Consider the following 18,476-nt stretch of genomic DNA (forward strand, 5'->3'; position numbering starts at 1 on the left):
ATTTGCTTGTCTGAAAAGGACCTTATTTCTCCTTTGTTTATGAAGCTTAGTTTAGCTGGATATGAAATTCTGGGTAGGAGTTTCTCTTCTTTAGGAATGCTGAATCAAGGCCCTCAATGTCTTCTGGTTTGTAGGGCTTTTGCTGAAAGGTCCGTGGTTAGACTGATGGGGTTCCCTTGGAAGGTGTCCTTCCCCTTCTCCCTAGCTGACTTTGGGAATCTGTTTACTATGTGTCTTGGAGATGGTCATCTTCTGTAGTACCTTGAAGGGGTTCTTTGCATTTCCTGAGTTTGAATGTTGCCCTCTCTAGTGAGGTTGGGGAAATTCTCATGGACCATATCCTGAAATATGCTTCCAAGTTACTTGCTTTCTCTCCTTCTCTTTCATAAGTGCCAATAAGTCATAGATTTGGCCACTTTACATAATCCCATATTGCTTAGAAATATTGCTTATTCTTTAATCTTCTTTCTTTCTTTTTGTCCAGCTACGTTATTTTGGAAAACTGGTCTTCAAGCTCTGACATTCTTTCCCCACCTTGGTCAACCATACCCATGCAGAACTATGGTAAAGATTACGTACCAAAAATCAGAACAATTTCCATTTACCGAATGCTGACCATCATATTATGCTCGACATTCATGAATATCCTCTGTTGTGGAAAGCAATAGTGCAGTTTGAAAAAAAAAATCAATGCTGCTACCTGAGGGAAAGGCAAGTGAGATGGACTTGGAAAGGGAAAAGAGAAAGTGAACCCAAAGGTCCAAGGTCAAGTATACCCTCCAACAGATCAGAGAAAAGATGAAAATACAGAATGAGTAAGGTTGTGTGAAATTTAATGAAGAAAGAAAGCAAAATTGCAGTAGCAATAGTATCACAAGAATAACCCATAAGTGTGAGTGTACCTGCATTCACCCTGAGATGCACACCAAACCCAAACTTCCCTTCTCCCAACTAAATAATCACAAGTTCTTTATCTGCCTCAAATTAGATGCTGAAGGATAGAGAAAAAAGCAAAGAAAAGTCTAAAGTTCAAAACATAATGCACAAAACATTTTATGACTGCTTACTACTTGCTGTATCCTGGTGATAAAGAGAAGCAGTAGAAAGAAAATCACACTAGGAAAAGAGATCTGAGAGTTGAAAGGCAGCTTCCCAGAATCAAGCCAAGTATATGTTTTCATGTTATTTGTGTTGCATGCTTCCACTTTAAGTCATAGGTACTTGCATGTCAAAGGTACTCTGTAAGCACTAAGTGAATCAAACAGAATGAAAGGGGAGAGGGAAGATGAGATTCATTTAGAAGAAGAAATAAGAAGGCAATTTACTTTTGCATAGGTGGGAACATAGTTCAGGGCTCTTTACACTGGCTAAAAAGGAAGAAAAATAATAAAGAGAGACGGGTTGCCAATCACACAAATGTAAATGTTCAAAGATATACGAGATTTGAGGTGGAAGATGTATGATCGTATGTGTGATTTCCTCAGTGACAGGAAATATCAGATTTATGAATATACTATGCTCCATTTTCATCTGTAAGAGGAATTTGAAAAGGAAATATTATTTTGGGTCATGACTTGTCTTCTGCATATAATAAAAATAGTTTGAAGACTTTAACTACATAACTAAAAAAAGTATAAAGGAATTTGATGTGTGCTGGGCAGAAGGTGGGGGGCACAAAAAGTAATATGTGGACACATTGAGTCACAAACAAATCCAAAATATAGGCATGAAAACTGTTTATTAATTCCTCGCTGCATGACAGAAGTGGCTTAATATACTCTTTCCAGACCAAAGCATCTTTATCTGCAAAATGAGAGGATTAAATTAGGTTATCTCTAAGTTCATTTAAAATTGTTTTAAAACAATCTATGTAGATAAACAGAGTAGCAGTCTGCAATGTATTTAAAAGGAAATGGACCAGTCAAGTTGGCAAGATCTATGTGAAAGAATTATTGTTGTGCTATATAAAAAAAGATTCTGCCTTTTTAAATAAGACAAGTAATGACAAATTAATTTTCATGCAGGTTGAAAATGTGGCAGGTGTGTATGGAGAATGAGAACATTCCTGTTATAATAGAGATGACTTAAATTATGAGGATGGTAAAGAAGAGGGAATGTTTTCTGTCCTTTCAAGATGTCAAAGCTTAATTGAACATGTTTTTAAAAATGAAAATAAAAATCTCAGTGCAAAGAATACATTTACTTCTCTAGTAGAGACTATTAATTGCAGAATCGCAATACATATGATCTCCTTCTCCTTTGTTAACCAAGTCTCAATCACATTTGGTTAACAAATAAAATACTACACTCCCCGTCATCCCTTGTAGCGAAATGAGCTTATAAGTCTAAGTCCTGCCCAGTGAGATGTAAGCTTACTATTTTGTGACAGTCTTTCTGGGAAGGCTGCTTAAAGGGAGCCAATAAGTCAAGGAGAAAGGATAATCATTTATCCTTCCCCACCTCTTCCTGCTACAACAGAAGGGATGGCTGGAGCTATAGCAGCCAATTTAGACTATAGATAAACTCAAAGAAGGAAGCTCCATGCTAAAAATGGAATATAGGAAGAAATAGACTGTATCACCGATAACGTCCTCATGCCACCAGAATGATTTATCTTCAAACTTCTCTTTTAACTGAAAAAAAAAGTAAACTTCTGTCTTGATTAAGCCACTCTCATTTTCATTATTATTTCCTTCCCTGGTTATACACATTTAAAGCTTATTCCAACTGATTTAGTACTTGGAAGTAAGGTTCTTCAAGTATCAGAAACTAAAATGTGGCACTAAATATGTAATGGAAGCAGAGCTGCATAGGTGCATAGCAATGACTCAGATAATGAAAGCCGAAAATCTCATGATCTTTATAATAAATCTACAAAATATTTAGTCAAGTCATCACCTGCTACACATTGGAAGCCAACCACATGCTGCCAAAGGCTACATATAGTATTAGGAGAAATGGTAAAATAGTGGTATGGGTTGTCAGAAAAATCCTAGCATGACAAATTCAAGGTGGAACTAACTACCTGGCCAGTCTCAGAGTTGAAACGGAAAGACATGCACCTTTGCTAAGGAAGGTACTCTTTGCCTATAACTCACAATCTCAGTTGACTGAGAGTCTGGTAATTTGAAAACTTTCATGGTTGAAAAAGCCAACTGCCTATACTCCAAATTGAAACAGTTAAAAGAAGCGTCTGAAAATTCTAGCCTTAGCGATAAATATGACTTTTGCCACACCATACAAAAGTTGTGAGCCTGCTGGCAAAGATAATGCATTACTTCATATGTTCTCAATGCAGCAGACAGCAAGCTGAAAATTATTTAGATGCACAGAGCACAGAGGTCTGTAAATAAAAGACCAGGGTCTTCAAGCTTAATGATTCCATTTACCCAAGGTCATTGGCTGTGTTTATTCACACTTGGAGATGACCAAAAAACAACTACGCTGAAAGTCTGTCATACTTTTTAGGGTATCTTATTGTCCAAAACTAATCCAGTGGGTCATGAACCCATACTAAAAGGAAGTGGCTTGCTACATATGTGCAGTCCTTAGTGAAGATATTCTCCTGAATGTCCATTTCAGATGTGGCCACAGAGGACAACGAAAAGGAAGACCCTCCTGAAGAGCAAATCCAGGGGCCACGAAAGAAAATGAACAAGAGAATTTTTATTGAAGAGCAGAACCTGGGACTGCCAGATGGACCAACTAAAGAACTCACTTCACAACTAGGGCAGTGAGTCCTCACCATTTCTTCTCAGCAAGAGTTGGCTGCTGTAAAATCAGAGAGATTATTCATGCCTTATGGTTAATAAAAGTATCTATAGGTAACTGAACCTTGAGGAGCCAAATTGAGGCCTGATGAAGGAGACTGTACATCATCCAGAGAGAATGAACTTGGAGCAGGATGCAAAGACTGCAGGGGAGAAATCAGGGTTTTTCTGCTGGAGGAAGAAGCAGAGGGTACATAGACATAAGGTATCCAAAGAAGCCCACTATAGAAGCTGGGACAGATTGCATACTTATTCTCAATTCTTCACTCCTTCCTATGCAGTAGAGCAGAGAAAATCGAGTATACCTGTGACTTGCTTTGACCAGTGGAAAGTTAGAGGGGACAAGAGCACAGGCTTTAAACATGCCCATATGGGAGTTCTGTGCCTACCATGAGAACATGCCCCATAATTGTTAATGCAGGGAGAATGAGGAGATGTGGTGCAGACTCTTAGCCAATCCCAAGAGCTGGGTTCAAGGGTAGCCAACACTCATCCTAGAGAAGTGTCCCCTCTGACCTGCAGACACATGGCCAAGAAAAATCAATGCATGTTGTTGTAAACCATTGCATTTCAAGGCTGTTTGTGATGCAGCATCCTGGCTAATAAACCAGCCAGGTCTATTCTAACAATTGTAGCTCAGAGTAAAGAATGTGGGCATCTCATCAGCAGACATGATCACTAAAAAGAAAAGATACAATGAGAAAACTATAAGCAAACTCTCGGAAATCCAAAGAACAAAATAGAAGAAAGAAGAAAGATTAAGAAATTTCTAGAAACATCCTACAGTGGTCAGGAAGACTGAGACATTAAGCCTAGGAGATAAAAATGGACAGGCAGATTCATATCATGCTTAAAAAGAAACTGCAAATGATTGAGAAGTTTTTTTTAAAGTGGAACTATTTCAAAAGTAAGAAATTAGTAAAGGGACAAAGTTGTTAATGCACCATAAACAAGTGATCAAAAGCAGAAAAAAAAATGAACTGCTGTGGAAATGGACACAGTGTGATCCTATTTTTAGTGGACTACTTGAGTTTTTTAAAAAATTAGGAGGAAGGTAAAAGGTTCAGAAAATAGAAACAGAAGTGTAAATAATACTATGAAATGGGCCTAGCTGAAACAGCTCACTTTTCAAAAGAATACATTAAATGAAGAATACAGAATGAGATCCTTAAAAAAAGAAGTCAGGAAAGTATTACACAGAGTAATTGCAAAGGCCTTCTCTCCTTATAACACGGAAATTGATGGATTTGAGAATAAGGATATTAAAAAAGATCTTTAAGAGTCTACAGGAAATAGAAGAGCTAGGACAAAGCATGGATGTCATGTAGAATATTTTATGATAAACTGCTGACCTGAGCCAATAATTCTTGGGCTGGGGAAAAAAACTGTATAGATAGGTGGGTGGGGGTGAGGGTGGGGAGGGAAAATTGTAATGCTTACTTTCTAAATAGATTTCAAAGGAATGCGGGAGAACACAAAGAGAACTAGCTTGCATTGATTTTTTTTAATAGCATTTTGTTGATAAAACAGAAAGCAGGAAGAAAAATAATGAATCATGCATGTAGTAATAAAAAGTGTGGTAGGTGATTAACGTGTTAAGAGTCAAGGGAAGAACTCATCAGAAGAGTAAAAGAAGAGAACTGGAAAGCAAAGGGGGACAATCAACAAAATGTGAACATACAGTTTATATGAGGAATGCAATCATACAGGTACCAATAACTCAGTTGCAAGGAATAATTGAAATAGGCACATATATAAAAAGTACACATACTTTGTATAACTTGAAAAACATTTGAGGATCAAATAAAATAATGTATTCGAAAATATTTATAAAAAGCATGAAGTTTTCTACAGACAAATTCGTGGGTGCAATACTGAGCACTACTCCTTGAAGGTGAACAACATAGAAATATTGTTCAGTGCAACTCAACAAATGTTTATTTAACGACTGCAATGTACTGAGCAAATTTTAGGCTCTGGTAAGACACATCAGTAATGAAGACAAACATATGGATTAACTATATCAAGCAGGACAAAGGGCTCTAAAGAGAGTGAATGCAGTTCTCCAAACAGAGATCTCTGCTGTCACTATTGAATATCTTGTAAACTCTCCAGAAACGTGTATGTGCAAGCGTGTGTCTGTTTGTGCATATACATATATATGTGTATATTTTAATGCTACACATTTGAAGATACCTTATTACACTATTCACGACTTTGTGATTTTCTCTTAACCCAGCAATTTGGAGATTACCCCCCTTTCAGAACATAGAGAGAGCTACCTCATTTTTCCTAATAGCATATTTTATTGCATGGTTGTGCCATAATTTATTGAATTACTGGCCTTTAATGAACAATTATGCCATTTCCAGTCCTTTCTTATTCATGTAATGCTTATTCATACTGTGCTTTATATATGGGCTAATATACCTGTTAACACAAATCTTGAGAGGTGAAATTTCTGTCACCCGGCAAGTGAATTTTTAATTTTGATACATAGTGCCAAATAGCCTTCAAAGTGAAACATTCACTTATATTCCCACCAACAGTGCACAAAATTGCTTTTGTCCTCAAACTTCCTGCCAATGCCATTTATTATCAAACCATTTGATCCTTGCAAGTACAGTAACTAAGAAGCTATCTCATTGCTGTTTGAATTACAAACTACAAATCTCATTGTAGTTTAAAATGCAAACCATAATGGTCTTATTATGAGCAAATATGAGTAGGTTTTTACATATTTAAAAGTCTTTTGAGTTTCTCTTACTGTGAATTATCTGTCTATAATCTTGGCCTATTTTTAAAAATTAATAAGTTAGAAGAAATGAGCCAATTTTCATATATCTTGGCAGGTTTTTCCAGTTTCTTATTTTCCATTCAAATTTATTTATGGTTGTTTTAAACCATTTTGACATTTTGATCTTTTTTTAATTTTGAGATTATTGTAGATTTATTTGCAGTTTTAAGAAATAATACAGAGAGAATTCCATATACCTTTCACCATTTTCCCTCACTGGTAACGTTTTGCATAACTACAGGACAATGTCACACGTAGGAAGTTGACACTGACACAATGCATCTACCTTATTCAGATGTCAGATTTACATTCACTTGTGTGTGTTTGTTAGTTCTACACAATGTTGTCACAGTGCAATTTCCTGTGTGCACTACTGTGGTCGAGATACAGCCTTGTGTTTCATCGCAAGGATTCCCTTGCTACCCTTTTCTATTCACAGTCCCTCCTTAAGCCCTGACAAGCACACATCTGTTCTCCATCTCTATAACTTGGTCACTTCAAAAATGCATGGAATCATGGAGTATGAATGGAATCATGGAGTATGCAATATTCTGAGACTGGCTTTTTCCACTCAGTGTAATTGTCCTGCATTTGTAAAAAAATTGGCATTTCGAATTTTGGTACTATGCTATTTAGCTTAAGGTTCATACCAAATTTTAATTGTAGATTTAAACTTTTTCATTGTCTTTCGTTTGGTAGTTTCATGCAGTTTTCCCTAAAGTGGACCTTGTATAATTTTAATAAAATTACTCTTGCTTGCTTTTAGTTTTAATTTGTTTACCTATATTTTGCTTCCTGCCTTTATTGATTTTAGATGAATATCATAATAGCACCTGTGTCATTTTGTGGTCCAAATTGATGGTCTTTTAATGAGCAATTTTATCTCATTGATATTTACTGATATGGCAATTAGCTGTGGCATTTTATTTCAAGTTCTACTTTCTGTATTTAATGCCATTTATTTTTGCTATATTGTCTATATTTCTTGTATTTGCATGTTTTACTTTTATAATTTGGAAAGCATATTCTCTTCTTCAGATTTTCTGGTAGTAACATATAATATACACATAATATACACATATAAATATATATGTATATATTTAAATATATATGTATATATTTAAAGAAAGGACATGAGAAATGCACATACAATTCTGCAAAAGAACAAATAGAAAAAAGGTAAGAACACATCAAAAATATTTAGTCGTAAAAGACATGAAAATTATAAGAAAACCCTTCTCTGAGAATTCAAAGAAATTTTTTTAAAAGTCTTCTGATACATATATATGTATATATGTATGTGCATATATGCACACATATGTATATATGTGTATACATACATGTATATATGTACACATATATGTATATATGTGTATACATACATGTATATATGTACACATATATGTATATATGTGTATACATACATGCATATATGTATGTGTATATACATGTGTGTATATATACATGTATGTAGTATATATACATGCATATATATGTATGTGTATATATACACATATCTGTATATATGTATATGCATGTATATATGTACATATATATACACATATATATGTATCAGAAGACTTTAAAAAAATTTCTTTGAATTCTCAGAGAAGGGTTTTCTTATTTTCATGTCTTTTATGACTAAATATTTTTGATGTGTTCTTACCTTTTTTCTATTTGTTCTTTTGCAGAATTGTATCTGCATTTCTCATGTGCTTTCTTTCTGTTTGTCTTTGTTATTTTTGTTGTTTTTCCCCAGGCCAACTATGCATTAGAGGATAATGTTAGAAAGCACATCAGTGGAGTGAGTTAGATATTCAGGTAGCTTGCATTCAAATTTGTGTCTTGAAATGTTTCCCAACAAAAGACTGTCCTAGAATTTGATTTTTCTCTGGGATAAACTTTCCATATTTGCAATCATGTTTGCCACCAGATTTTATGCAGTAACTTGGAGTTTATTTTACTTTTGTATATCAAATAATCAACTGAAAGATTGCTTGCTAACATTTTCCCTCCCACTCAGCTAGAAGGATTGATGTTTTGTTTTGTTTTCTGCTTTTTCTGTTTGTTTGTTTGTTTGTTTTGCAAAGAGAGGTGTGTAGGCACTTTACTAGCTCCACCTTCTCTGACATTCTTTTCTGCCCAGCAAGGTTAGTGGTGCCCCAGACTCTGACACAGCAGCTGAGCGCTTGCTGTTCCAAAGAGGCCCTGATGACATTTCAGAAAGTGTAACTTACCTTTGGATAATTCTGCGTGCTTTCTGTGAACATGGAGGCACACACCTCCTGCTGCTTTCTTCATTTTAACTAGATTTAAATTTCATAACACTTTTACAGCCCTCCAGGTTTTCATTTCTGCTTCTTTGTTCTCTGTTTTGGTTTTAAGTTGGTTTCAAAGAACGGGGCAGAAATGTCTTTACTCTGCCATCTTTAATTGGTTCCTGTACTCTTTAATACATTTTAAAATTAAAGCCAGAGAAAGAATAATTAAACTTCCATGCTGCGACCCATAGAAGTTCCAATCTCTTGTGTATACAGACTCTCTCTCTCTGCATTTTTAAGAAGTTCCATACACTTTTAGGAAGACTTACTGTCTTCTCCACCAACCTGAGACACGTACCCCTACAAGGGTACATGAAATTCCACTCAACATTCTGTGAGTTCACACCAAAGATTCATAAGGCTACACATCGTTCCTTCTATCATTTTCTAAAAGGGTTTTCTTCTCATATTTTCTTGTATGGTTATAAATAACATGTTCCTGTTCACAGTTTGTATTTAGAACATTTGCTAGGCATTTTGTTTTCAATCACAATCCTTAGAGCCTTGAAACAAACAAATCACATATACTCTATAGAATGATATCTGCTTGGTATTTCTGCCTTAGGAAATAATGTTCATTTTTGAGGCTTCATTTTAATGTACAGCAGAATTTAGTGATATCACAATCCCCTACACAGCTCTAGTAAAACTAAATGAAACAGTGTGAAGCTCCTAGCTTTATCTGAACTCCCATGTCTGAAATCTGTCATTTGTTGGTGTTTAGTTTGCCTGGAATGTTTGTTTACCTACTGCCTGTTGACTAGCTTCCAAATCCTCTTGATGAGTTGATTTCATAACAGCTGAAAATAACATTGCATTCCTCACCTGTAACAGGTGGTCCCCAAGTGACTGTCCATCTTCCCTTGTGTTCTCTGCTGTGAACTGTAAATCATGTCAAGAAACGACAACCCGTTAGATGACATGATCTACCATCACTGCGAGGAGCCACCAGTCACAACATGCACACACTTTATCCATCCTATGCGCAAATAATAAATTTGGTCAAAAGATTGCCATTTCATGTTCTGGAAAACATGAACTTATGTGAGCTTATACATAAAATATTTTAATCTATAATCTCGTATATATGTCATTATGTCATATTTCCCAGAATTCAGCTGCCAAAAATAACATTAAAGAAGTAGTTCATGTCAGGTAAGATGAGAATGCCCCATAAATACTGATTCTGAACCTCTAGCAGCCATACATATGTTAATTCATTATTCCACAAATATTTTGTGCACATATTCTGTGCCAAGCACTGTGCTAGGTCTGAAGGATACCAAAATTAATCATTACAAACTCAGAGTCCAAAGAAAAAGGCAGACTCACAAATAAACAGCTGTAAAAATGTGTGTTGCTCTATTTGGAGGTATTACGTAGACATTAGGGAGAGAGCATCTGTATTAGTCCATTTTCACACTGCTGATAAAGACATATCCGAGACTGGGCAACTTACAAAAGAAAGAGGTTTATTGGACTCACAGTGCCACGTGGCTGAGGAGGCCTCACCATCATGGCAGAAGGTAAAAGGCAAGGAGAAGCAAGTCACATCTTAACATGAATAGCAGCAGGCAAAAAGAGCTTGTGCGGGGAACCTCCACCTTATAAAGCCGTCAGATCTTGGGAGACTTATTCACTATCACGATAATAGCACAGGAAAGTCCTGCCCCCATGATTCAATTACCTACCACCAGGTCCCTCCCACAACTTGTGGGAATTCAAGATAAGATTTGGGTGGGGACACAGCCAAACCACATCATTCTGCCCCAGCCCCTCCCAAATCTTATGTCCTCACATTTAAACACCAGTCATGCCTTCCCAATGGTCCCCCTAAGTCTTAACTCATTTCAGCATTAACTCAAAAGTCCACAGTCCAAAGTCTCGTTCGAGACAAGGCAAGTTCCTTCCACCTATGAGCCTGTGAAATCAAAAGCAGGTTAGTTACTTCCTAGATACAGCAGTGGTACAAGCATTGGGTAAATACAGCCATTCCAATAGGGAGAAATTGGCCAAAACAAAGGGGCTACAGACCCCATGCAAATCTGAAACCCAGCAGGACAGTCAAATCTTAAAGCTCCAAAATGATCTCCTTTGATCCCATGTCTTGCATGCAGGTCAGGCTGATGCAAGATGTGGGTTCCCACGGTCTTGGGCAGCTCTGCCCCTGAGGCTGTGCAGGATGCAGCCTCCCCTCCCTGCTGGCTGCTTTCATGGGCTGCCATTGAGTGTTTGTGGCTTTTCCTGGTGCACAGTGCAAGCTGTCAGTGGATCTCCCACTCTGGGGTCTGGAGGATGGTGGCCCTCTTCTCATAGCTCCACGAGGTGGTGCCCCAGTAGGGACTCTGTGTGGGGGCTCCAACCCCACATTTACTTTCTGCATTGCCCTAGTAGAGGTTTTCCATGAGAGGCCTGCCCCTGCAGCAAACTTTTGCCTGGACATCCAGGCATTTCCATATAGCCTCTGAAATCTAGGCAGAGGTTCCCAAACCCCAATTCTTAACGTCTGTGCACCACCAGGCTCAACATCAGGTAAAAGCTGCCAAGGCTTGAGGCTTGCACCCTCTGCAGCCATGGCCTGAGCTCTACATTGACACCTTTCAGCCATGGCTGGAGCAGCTGGGATGCAAGACACCAAGTCCCTAGGCTGCACACAGCATGGAGACCCCAGATTCGACCCACTAAACCATTTTTCCTCCTAGACCTCCTGGCCTGTGATGGGAGGGGCTGCTGTGAAGACCTCTGACATGCCCTGGAGACATTTTCCCCATTGTCTTAGAGATTAACATTTGGCTACTTGTTACACAAATTTCTGCAGCTGGCTTGGATTTCTCCTCAGAAAATGGGATTTTCTTTTCTATCACATTGTCAGGCTGCAAATTTTCCAAACTTTTATTCTCTTCTTCCCTTATAAAACTGAATGCTTTTAACAACACCCAAGTCACCTCTTGAATGCTTTGCTGCTTAAACATTTTTTCTACCAGATATCCTAAATCATCTCTAGCAAGTTCAAAGTTCCACAAATCTCTAGGGCGGCAACAAAATGCTGCCAGTCTCTTTGCTAAAACATAACAAGAATCACCTTTGCTCCAGTTCCCAACAAGTTCCTCATTTCCATCTGAGACCAACTCAGCCTGGACTTTATTGTCCATATCATTATCAGCATTTTGGTCAAAGCCATTCAAGAAGTCTCTAGGAAGTTTCAAAGTTTCCCACATTTTCCTGTCTTCTGAGTCCTCCAAACGGTTCCATCCAATCTCTTCCTGTTACCCAGTTCCAAAGTCACTTCCACATTTTTGGGTATCTTTTCAGCAGTGCCACACTTCCTGTACCAATTCACTGTATTAGCCCATTTTCACACTGCTGATAAAGACACACCTGAGACTCAGCAATTTACAAAAGAAAGAGGTATTGGACTTACAGTTGAACATGGCTGGGGAGGCCTCATAATCATGGCAGAAGGTGAAAGGCAAGAAGGAGCAAGTCACAATCTTACATGGAGGGGGTCAGGCAAAAAGAGCTTGTGCAGGGAAACTCCACCTTATAAAGCCATCAGATCTTGTGAGACTCATTCACTATCATAAAAACAGCATGAGAAAGCCCTGCCCCCATGATTCAGTTACCTACCACCAGGTCACACCCACAACATCTGGGAATTCAAGATGAGATTTGTGTGAGAACACAGCCAAACCCTATCAGCTTCATTCTGGGGTCAGGTGGTAGGGACAACACAAACACCAAGATAAGTTCCTTTGGAGATATGGCATGAGCTGAGGCTTATAGGATGAATAAGAAGTATGCTTGGTAAAAGAGTTCAGGCAGGAAGGCATTGGGGAGTGGCATTTCTTGGTAAAGGAGTTCAGGCAGGAACACATTGGGGAGTGGCACTTATTGTATAGGGGAAGGAGCAAAGGTATAGAGTTGAGAAGGAGGTTAGAACACGCAAGGAACTACCAGCAATACTACAGGAGTTTACTTAGTGATGCTGGGGCCAGTGAGATATGTGGAGCAGTGAGCAAAAGGCAAGGTTGAGGAGCACTCCAGGAACAGTATGTAGGAAGCCAGGCTGGATCCTATGGTCAGGAGCTTCTGAAGAGCTTGCTGTTGTGGATATTTGCTTGCACTTAAATAACTTTTGTATTAGTCTGTTTTCACACTACTGATAAAGACATACCCAACACTGGGTAATTTATAAAGAAAAAGAGGTTGAATGGACTCACAGTTCCACATGGCTGCGGGGGCCTCACAATCATGGTGGGAGGTGAAAGGCATGTCTTACATGTTGGCAGACAAGAGAGGATGAGAGCCAAGCAAAAGGAGAAACCCCCTATAAAACCATCAGATTTCATGAGACTTTTTCACTACCATATGAACAGTATGGGGGACACCACCCCCATGATTCAATTATCTCCCACCAGGTCCCTCCCACAATACATGGGAATTATGGGAGCTAAAATTCAAGATGATATTTGGGTGGGGACACAGACAAATTATATAAGCTTCATTGAGGTTTAATTTACATCTTAAGATTCACTTAGGTGAACAATTCAATGATTACTATTAAATTGACAGAGTTGTACAATCCTTAACACAATACAGGTTTTAGAATATTTCCATCATTCCAGAATATCCCTCATACCCATTTATAGTCACTACTGACTCCTACCTCCAAGAACCAGGCAAATGCTCATCTGCTTCCTATGTCTATAGATTTGTCATTTCTGGACATTTCACATAAATGGAATCATAGAATATGTAGTCATTTGCATCTGGTTTGTTTCATCAGGCATCAGGTTTTTCAGATTTACCCATGCTGCAGTAAGTATCCATAGCATATTTGTTTGTATTGTAAAATAGTATTCCATGGTATGGATATAACATCATTGGCTTATCTTTTCACCAATTGATGGGCGTTCAGATTGTTTCTATTTTTTGGTTAATATGACTAATGCTGCCACAAGCATTCACATGCAAGTCTTTACACAGACATGTTTTCATTTCTCTTGGGTAGATATTTAGGGATAGAATTCTTGGGTCATATGGTAAATTTATGCTTATCTGCTTAAGAAATTGTCAAGCTATTGTGAAAAGCAGCTGCATGATTTTACAATCCCATCAACAATGTCTAGGGTTCTAGTTTCTCCTAAGGAGTTTTAACGAGACGGATAATATGGCTAGATTTGTGCTTTAGGTAAATCAATCTGATAGCTACTAAAAATGAGACTGAAAATAATGAGCCTGTTTAGGAAGATGTTACAATAATCTAGGTGAGATCTCTACTACGATTCCCAACTAGACCATTGGAGGAGAAGATTATCTCAGAAGAAGAACAACGCTGCTGAATAAGAACAGGTGATTTGCTTCCATCAGTTGCTCAGCCTTGGGAACGTGACTTACAGTGGTGTGAGGACAAAGCAGGTACCTGCCCGCCAGCCAGATTAGCTGAGGAAAATACACTTCAGGTATGTAAGCTTATGCCTTCACATCTGAAATGTCCTGTACTAACATATACACCCTCAAACTTTCCAACACTTATACTATCACTGTGTCATTTTTTCCTGGTTCACCAACTGCATGCTGGACACAGTACTGCACATGCTATTGGGTATTTTTCCTACTTTAGAGATTATGTTCATTTGGTCCTAAGGATAATTGCAAGAATATTGTTGTGCTATAAGTAAATAAATGCTATGTATTTATAAATTATCTGTGTTAAGATTATACTATTTCTATTGTTAGCACACACAGTATTAAGTCATGTGGCCCAAATCTCATATTTCATAGCATATTATGGTTTTATTAGGATACAGTAAATTAATATTTCTGTGAGAAAGTATTTGGAAGTACCCATAAGCCTTATCAACAGCTCATCCCAATGTTTCCCTTCAAACAGCCACGTGGAATTTGTGTAAATGAGTCTAAATGAATGATAAGGACAATATGATGTTTAAGTTAAAATATCTTTTGAAACTGAAAATGAGCAGCTAGCCAAAAAAAATCTGTCACTTTAAAAAGATCAGGAAAAAGTCTTAATTCTGCCATTGTGCAATGTATAGCATGTAACTAAGAACAATATCTAAGGACAACAAATATAAATATTGAAGGAAGTTGAGTAATATTTAATTAGATTATACTATATTTGGTCTGGGAATAATAAACCTGTAAAATTATCTACACTATGAAACTAAGCTCTGTATTATAACATATAAATGAGTTCTCTGATCTTTTAAAATATGTATTTCTAACAACCTTGTAAATGATTAATATTTCAAAATACTGCTACTACTGCTGCTACTACTAGTAATAACAACAATTTTGAATAGCCTTGAATGTCTTAAAAGTTGTAAAATATAATTTTATTCATGATGATTAAGTTCCATGTGAATAAGAGAAATAAAATGACTACAAATATTTAACCAAAAATAAAAGAACAGAGGGTTTGCCAAAAGAGACCAATTTACTTATTAAATAGAATGACCATACATTACAGTTTCCTGGAATGAAACACTTTTATAACTATTGTCCTGATGGCCAATCCAGTTTAGCATTTTGTCCTTGATTGCTTTACCTTTCAACAAAGTATTATTATCAATGTTATGATTATTGTTATCATTAATGAAAATAAGCCAGATGGACTTTTACAACCTCTACTTCATACTCCCAATCTTTGTTATAATCATGTCTAAGTAGCATGAGACAAATTCAGGGAATGCAGTTCTCACCTTAAATGGGAGTTAATCTTAAAGAAGACCAGCAGTAATAACCTATCTCTTCCCATTTCAGACTCAACGTAACCAATACCTGCCTTTCAAGGAAAACTCATATGGGGCTCACTGATGAAACAAAGCGTGTTTGCAAAAAAAGATTCAACATAGTCAATTCTTTGTACTCTTCAGTGATGGTAGCTGCCTTAGTGGAAAATGTGGGAAATTACAGATTGGGGTAGGTGAATTGAAGATAAAATTATTTATTTTTGTTGTTATAAATACAAATTTTGATATAATATAGCATCATGTGTAAAACAATTTTCCTAACTAACTTAAGAAATATGTGGAACAGAAATATTTGAAATGTGGTGGTGTACAAGGAAGTGAGCTTGAAGAAAAGAGGGTCCCAAAAATTCACGTTTTACACCAAGAGAAATAAAACCATAGTAGTCACAATTTATGAATATTTTTACACTTGTATATATATACTTGTGTATTTGTGTGTATACGTATTTGCAACTGAATTATAAACTTTAATGATTAAGCTGATTTGAAATAATTTTAGGAAATACTTTAGTATGGCAATACATACTTGGTCTTTTTGTTGCCCATAATCCATTAGATTTGAGAAATAATTAACCTTTGAATAACCTCTTTGCAAATTTACTTAGTTATCCTAGCAAAGTATTAAATATTTTGTAAATGAGTCCTGACATTTCTGATTGTATGTTTTTCAAAATTGTTGGAAATCTTTAAACAAAATCCTGGAGCATCCAAATTTCAACTACTAAAGCTTATAATTTTTTGAGCACCCGTATTTCAAATATGAAAGCTTTTGGCAAATTGCATTTATTGAAAATAAAGCTTTCATACAGGAAGATATTGATAGCTCTTAAAAAGCAAGGGATACATTGAACTGATTAGATGATAAGTGGGCAAATGGTATGGAGGATGTAATTTTAACATTCTCTAAGAGCATATTGAAATGTATTAACCTTTAGGAAGAATTTTGATGAGCCCCTATTTTTCAGTAAATTTCTTTTTAAACTTGTATTACATTTTATTTTGTCTCTATTTTTTGTTATTATTATTATACTTTAAAGTTCTGGGGCACATGTGCAGAATGTTCAGGTTGGTTACATAGGTATACATGTGCCATAGTGGTTTGCTGCACCCATCGACCCATCATTTACATTAGGTATTTCTCCTAATGCTATCCCTCCCCTAGCCTCCCACCCACCAACAGGCCCAGGTGTGTGATATTTCCCTCCCTGTGTCCATGTGTTCTCATTGCTCAACTCCCACTTATGAGTGAGAACATGCGGTGTTTGGTTTTCTGTTCTTGTGATAATTTGCTGAGAATGACAGTGTCCAGCGTCATCCATGTTCCTGCAAAATACATGAACTCATCCTTTTCTATGGCTGCATAGTATTCCATGGTGTATATTGCCACATTTTCTTTATCCAGTCTATCATTGATGGGCATTTGGGTTGCCTCCAAGTCTTTGCTATAGTGAACAGTGCTGCAATAAACATACATGTGCATGTGTCTTTATAGCAGCATGATTTATAATCCTTTGGGTAAATACCCAGTAATGGGATTGCTGGGTCAAATGGTATTTCCAGTTCTAGATCCTTGAGGAATCACCACACTGTTTTCCACAATGGTTGAACTAATTTATATTATGTACCATTATAGAATGAAAATGAAGTCAATGATTTGATGGTAAAGAGCTGCATATAATATGACTAATACTAAAATAATAAATAATTTTATAAGAACTGAGGTATAGGCCCACCGGCATAATCAATCTAATTATAACTATTTCAAAAATTCTATTATTCTAATTATTCAACTATCTGCATTTACTATCAAAAATGTTTCAGCTTGAGAATAAATGATATGATCATCCCAGTTTTGATCAAGTAACTATTGGTGGACAATTTTGTGCAACTAGGTCCTAAAATAATAAAAGCCTCTTTTCTTCATCATGATAGAAATAAAAATTCCTCTTTCCAAGTGTCTCTTTATGCTCATCCTACAGGAAATTCAATTAAAGATATTATACAATACTGGATGTTAAGGCTCTCAATCAAATGTTGCCATTTATTTCATTAAATTGTCTTTGTAACAGGCTAATTAAATTATTGCCCAGTTTAGAATGTAATTTCTATAGCTTATACAGCCAAACTTAATATCCTTAATAATTCAAAAACAGCTATATTTTTATACTTGAAAATTGTTTCTGTATGTTGAAGATTACAGATTTGCAAATGTTCTGGCAAGTGTGAGCCTCTTTGAAAGTAGATCATATCCTTAAATGAACAGCAAATAAATCACAGCCACAAAATTGCGTATATTGCATTTTGCAACTGATAGCCTCTTAGCTGCTCAGACTGTTATCTAAATAAAATGAATAATTAGAGCAGAAAACTGAAGAGAAGGTCCTATTTTTATCTCTGTACTCAACAGAATGTTATCAAGACAAAAATTAGTAAGGAGCATGCTTGCTCAATTTCTTTAACTTTAAATCAGTGTTTACTCTCTGAACACTTATATTGTAAATGTTAAGTAGAGGCTTAGAAACTGATAATACTAATAATAAAAAATGAAAAATTGAGTAGGCTATCCAGTTATTTGCCAATGTTTAAAAGCTATTTGGCATATTATTGGCACAATTTAGCTGACATAACTCAGGTGCTTAATTTCATTAATTTCAAGATAGTCAAAACATTTGGCATAAGAAGATTAAAGGAAACTCAAAATATAAACAGAATTAAAATAACATCATAAAAATAGTAGTTGCCGAAATAATGAAAAAAGTGTTAATAGCAATAAATTAAGGCACACATCAATCAATATGAAAACATACTATAAATG

The 18,476-nt window shown here is 36.4% G+C and overlaps 1 protein-coding gene across 7 annotated transcripts in view; it reads left to right on the forward strand.

The window, feature by feature from the left end:
* LOC104004648 (ras GTPase-activating protein 4) overlaps window positions 1-18,212 on the forward strand; it is a 144,711-nt gene extending 126,499 nt beyond the window's left edge. For 5 of the 7 annotated variants that reach the window (XM_054655887.2, XM_063814621.1, XM_063814622.1 and 2 more), the window contains 2 exons: window positions 14,185-14,350; window positions 15,672-18,212. The gene's annotated coding sequence lies outside the window, so the exon portion shown is untranslated. Of the gene's footprint in view, window positions 1-3,582; window positions 7,340-14,184; window positions 14,351-15,671 lie in introns of those variants that run through there. The other 2 variants (XM_063814593.1, XM_063814596.1) reach the window with 1 other exon arrangement.
* The last annotated feature ends 264 nt before the right edge of the window (window positions 18,213-18,476 follow it).

The sequence above is a fragment of the Pan troglodytes genome, chromosome 6 (assembly GCF_028858775.2).
Source record: "Pan troglodytes isolate AG18354 chromosome 6, NHGRI_mPanTro3-v2.0_pri, whole genome shotgun sequence".
Lineage (NCBI taxonomy): Eukaryota > Metazoa > Chordata > Mammalia > Primates > Hominidae > Pan > Pan troglodytes.